Here is a 6000-nt window from a genome sequence, read left to right on the forward strand (position 1 = left end):
CCATCTTGTACAAAGGAAAGACAAACCCTACCCGAATCTTATCACAACCTTCAGGATTCTTTTGGTGTGTTTCTGTTTGCATCTGGAAATCTTTTGATTTCAAAAGAGAAGATTATTCTTGTTTATTTTTTTCAACTCAAGGTTTATGGTCTTGTGAGATTTCATTAGATTTTGTAAAGCTGAGGAGTCAAATACAAGAAGCCTGTTCAGCTGTATAAGGCCACAGGAAATGAAGCTATTCACCAGGAGTTTTCTATTCTCTCCCTTTCTACATTGCAAAGCTGCAGGACAATATCCCTCATTCTCTTCTTTTTTCCAGTGTCTAAGAAAGACATGACCCTTCTCTTTGCCAAGGTCAGTCCCTGTATATGTACTCTAGATCTCATCCACTCTAGTCTTTTTCAATAGATTGCTCTTACAATCACCTCCCTCTGTTTCTTTCAGTTTTTCTTCTTCCTCCTCCTCCTTTTTCCTCTTCCTCTTCCTTCTCCTCTTCTTCTTCCTCTCCTTCTCTCTCCCCCTCCACTCTTCATTCTATTTCCTTCCTTGTCTACAAAACTCAATTCTTTTCCTTCCTGAAAAAAATCTTAACTACACCCCTGAAGCACTTGCCCCTTTTACAATCAGGATCCTAGAAAAAGTACTCTGCTCCTATTGTTTTCATTTCTTTTCCTCTCAATTAATTCTTTTTATTTACTCATTAAAGCTTTTTATTTTCAAAACATATGCACAGATACTTTTTTCAACAATCACTCTTGCATAGCCTTGTGTTCTAAATTTTCCCCTTCTTCCCCCCACCCTCTCCCCTAGATGGCAAGCCATCCAATATATGTTATATATGTTAAAATATGTTAATTTAAATGAACTGAACCAGCTACACCCAGCAAAAGAACTCTGGGAGATGACTAAGAATCATTACATTGAATTTCCAATCCCTATATTTTTGCCTGCCTGCATATTTATTTTTTATTTCCTTCACAGGCTAATTGTACAATATTTCAGAGTCCAATTCTTTTTCTACAGCAAAATAACAGTTTGGACATGTAAACTTATTTTATATTTAATTTATACTTTAATATATTTAACATGTACTGGTCATCCTGCCATCTAGGGGAGGAGTGGGGGGGGAAGGAAAGGAAAAAATTAGAACAAAAGGTTTGGCAATTGTCAATGCTGTAAAATTACTCATGCATATAACTTGTAAATAAAAAGCTATAATAAAAAATAAAATACGTTACTTTATACTTGGCAAAGAGAAGGGTCATGTCTTCTTGACAATGTATGTATTGTATGTAAAAATATTTGGACAATTCTCTTGCTGCACAAGAAAAATCAAAAAGGAAAGATAATGAGAAAGGAAACAAAATGCAAGTGAACAACAATAAAGAGTGCAAAGGCTATGTTGTGATCCACCTTCAGTCCCCACAGTCCTCTCTCCAAGTGCAGATGACTCTCTTCATCACAAGATCATTGGAACAGCCCTGTTGAAGAGAGCCACGTCCATCAGAAATGATTGTTGCTCTCAATTAATTCTTAAACCTTTGTGATTTAGATTTTGACCTTATTCAACAGAAATAGTTTTCAACAGTTACCAATTACCACTTTAGATTACTTATTGGACATCTCAAAGTGTATATCCCATAGACATCTTTAACTCTTTATGTCCAATATGAAACTCAATTTGTCCTGAGAGTCTTCCCTGATTCTAGTCATTCCTGTTGCTGTTAAGAGAACCACCATCCTCCCAATTGATGGCAACTCTCCTCTCTCATACCCCATATCAAGCAAAGACCTGTTGATTTTACCTTTGAAACCTGTCTCTCACACACCCGCTTCCCTCTCTCTTTCTCTCTTTCTCCAGTACTCTCGCTCAGTCTAGATCCCCTTCTCTCAAATTTCTGCTTTTCGGTTCTAATCTTTTGCAGGCCTTTATCACCTTAGGCCTGGACTAGAGTGATTGGTCTCCCTGCCACAAGATTTTTCCCACTCCAGTCCATTTTCCACTCAGCTGTCAAAGTAATCATCTGAAAGCCCAGGACTTCATATAAAATGAACCCTTATGGGTCTCTCTCCTCTCCAGGTTCAGATGAAAAATCCTCTGGCATTCAAAATCCTTCACATTCTGACCTCCTCCCAGCCTTTCCAGCCTTCTTATGCTTCATGTCCTGCACCATGTACTCAGTGTCCTATTATCACTATTGTCCTTGCTGTTCCTTACACATTATAGTCACAGGAATGTTGCCTCTCTTCATCTCTGCCTCCTGGCTTCCTTGCTTACCTTCCAATCCCAACTAATATCTCAACTCCTACAGGAAGGTTTTCAATATATCACAGGTGTGTGTGTGTGAATCTAAAGGGGAATTTGGGGGAAGTTTTGTGGACGTTACAGACAACACATAGATGACAGAAAAAGCTTAGAAACTCAGAAGTACTAAAACATAATATTGTACAATATCAACATATTTTATCTTTTAATCCCATAACAATTTAGACTTCTTCAGAAGAGAGAGCCAAAAATTTTTTTGTGGATTTTCCAAACCATAGGGATGCCACGCCCCAACCCTTGCAATATGAAAGGGATAACTATTTCTCAAACTCAGCATCCCAAATGAAATCCACCATTTTTTTCCCCTTTTCCTAAAGCACAGACCTCTTTTAACTTGGCACACCCTTCGCACCTCATATTCTATGACCCCTTATATCCTTTCTATAGGTGTTCTTTTTACTCAGATGGCCACCATCCTAGGGCAGGTTCCCATTATCAGTTATCTGCTCTACAGTGATAGCTTCCTGACTGATAACCTTTTTTTTTTTTAATAATTTTTTTATTGATAGAACTCATGCCAGGGAGTTTTACAACATTATCCCTTGCATTCACTTCTGTTCCGATTTTTCCCCTCCCTCTCTCCACCCCCTCCCCCAGATGGCAAGCAGTCCTTTACATGTTGAATAGGTTACAGTATATCCTAGATAAAATATATGTGTGCAGAACCGAACAGTTCTCTTGTTGCACAGGGAGAACTGGATTCAGAAGGTATAAATAACCCAAGAAGAAAAACAAAAATGCAAGCAGTTTATATTCATCTCCCAGTGTTCTTTCTTTGGGTATACCTGCTTCTGCCCATCTTTGATCAATTGAAACTGAATTAGCTCTCTTTATCGAAGAGATCCACTTCCATCAGAATACATCCTCAAACAGTATCGTTGTTGAGGTATATAATGATCTCCTGGTTCTGCTCATTTCACTTAGCATCAGTTCATGTACGTCTCGGCAGTCCTCTCTGTATACATCCTGCTGGTCATTCCTTACAGAACAATAATATTCCATAACGTTCATATACCACAATTTACTCAACCATTCTCCAATTGATGGGCATCCATTCATTTTCCAGCTTCTGGCCATTACAAACAGGGCTGCCACAAACATTTTGGCACAAACAGGTCCTTTTCCCTTCTTTAGTATCTCTTTGATACTAAAACAGAAACACAGCTGGATCAAAGGGTATGCACAGTTGGATAACTTTTTGAGCATAGTTCCAAATTGCTCTCCAGAATGGCTGGATGTGTTCATAATACCACCAACAATGTATCAGTGTCCCTGTTTTCCCACATCCCCTCCAACATTCTGCATTATCTTTCCCTGTCATTCTAGCCAATCTGACAAGTGTGTAGTAGTATCTCAGAGTTGTCTGATTGATAACCTTGATTGAAGTGCTTTCCCTACTGATCCATGCTCTACAAGGCTCCCAAAGTGATTTTCCTAAAGTGTTCCAGTGATTCACTCTTGCCTCAGGATCAAATAAATTCATAGTGTAGTCTTCAAAATCCTTCAAAACTTTCCTAGCCTTCCTTTCCAACCTTATTATATACTACTTCCCTCACTACACCAGTCAAACTGGACTTCTTGAGCTGGAAAATGAATGGATGCCCATCAATTGGAGAATGGTTAAGTAAATTGTGGTATATGAATGTTATGGAATATTATTGTTCTGTTAGAAATGACCAGCAGGATGAATACAGAGAGGACTGGTGAGACTTACATGAACTGATGCTAAGTGAAATGAGCAGAACCAGATCATTATATACCTCAACAATGATAATGTTTGAGGATGTATTCTGATGGAAGTGGATCTCTTGGATAAAGAGAGCTAATTCAGTTTCAATTGATCAAGGAGGGACAGAAGCAGCTACACCCAAAGAAAGAACACTGGGAAATGAATATAAACTGCTTGCATTTCTGTTTTTATTCTCGGGTTATTTATACCTTCTGAATCCAGTTCTCCCTGTGCAACAAGAGAACTATTCGGTTCTGCATACATATATTTTATCTAGGATATACTGTAACCTATTCAACATGTAAAGGACTGCTTGCCATCTGGGGGAAGGGGTGGAGGGAGGGAGGGGAAAAATAGGAACAGAAGTGAGTGCAAGGGATAATGCTGTAAAAAATTACCCTGGCATGGGTTCTGTCAATAAAAAGTTTAAAAAGAAAAAAAAGAAAAAAAACTGGACTACTTGGTATTCTCACACACCAGACTATGTCCCATCTTCATATTTTTTAACAGACTGGCTCCCGTTCTTGAAATGAAACCCTTTCCCATCTTTACCTCTTAAATCTCTTTCAAAACTCAGCTCAAGTTACACTTTCCATGTGAAGCTTTTCCTGATCTTCCCAACTATTTATACCCTTTCTTCCCCTAAAAAAAATTATCTTGTATTTATTGCCTTAATATTTTGTATTTACTTATTTATTTATGTAAATCTTGTCTCAGTCAGTTCAGTCAATAAACATATATTAATTGCCTACTACACTTTTAGTAGGACTTCCAAAGAGGCAGCTAGTTCTGTGATACAGCTATGTGATAATGGGGCACGTCACGTAACCTCTGTTTGCCTTAATCTCTGGAAAAGGGAGTAGTAAATTCCTCCAATATCTTTCCCAAGAAAAGTATTGGACCAGTATGGCCCATGATGTCATGAAGAGTTGGATGTGACTGAACAGTGTTTCACATGCTCTGATGAATGCTAGGGATACAAAGAAAGCAGATACAAAGTTCCTCTCAAGAAGCAGAGATATTGCCCTGTACATTGCAGTCACTCAAAATATTTGTTGAATGATTGAATTTGTTTTGTTTTGTTATTAGGAAAAATATAATGCGTTTTACTTTGTCCTTTAAAAAAAATATTATCCATCATCACCCCCTGTAATTAGATGTTAAAACAATTTTTTAAACTTTTTTTTTTAAGTTTTGAGTTCCAAATTCCAAATTTTGAGTTCCAAAATCATCATTGCTATGGTAAACAATCTAATGTTAAGTTATACACATGAAACTGTGTGAAACATTTCCATATTAGTCATTTTGTACAAGAAGATGGAAAGAAGGAAGGAAGGAAGGTAGGAAGGAAGGAAGGAAGGAAGGAAGGAAGGAAGGAAGGAAGGAAGGAAGGAAGGAAGGAAGGAAGGAAGGAAGGAAGGAAGGAAGGAAGGAAGGAAGGAAGGAAGAAAGGAAGGGAGTGAAAATGGCATACTTCGGTCAGACAATATCAGTTCTTTCTCTAGAGACAGACAGGCTACTTCATAATGAATGCTTTGAAATTATCTTACATCATTGTATTACTGAAAAGAGCTAAGTATTTACAATTCTTCATTGTACAATATTGCTATTTTTGGGTATGACTGTTCTACTGGTTCTGTTCATTTCACTTTGCATCAGTTCATGCAGGTTTTCCCAGGTTTTTCTGAAATCATTCTGTATGTCATTTCTTATAGCATAATAATATTCCATCACAACTATATACCACAGCCTGTTCAGTCATTCCCCCATGTTAGGAGATGGCACTTGAAGCTTTAATCCAATGATAAGTAGAAAGAAGTTAACCAACTATGAGAATTTCTGTGTAAAAGCATCCATGTACAAAGGTTCTCACTGGGGGGGAAGGGGGAAAAGGGGGAAAAGGGGAACTAGGTGGCCTAGTAGGTAGAGCACCAGCCCTGAAGTC

Source organism: Antechinus flavipes, chromosome 1, assembly GCF_016432865.1.
Source record: "Antechinus flavipes isolate AdamAnt ecotype Samford, QLD, Australia chromosome 1, AdamAnt_v2, whole genome shotgun sequence".
In the NCBI taxonomy this organism is placed as follows: domain Eukaryota; kingdom Metazoa; phylum Chordata; class Mammalia; order Dasyuromorphia; family Dasyuridae; genus Antechinus; species Antechinus flavipes.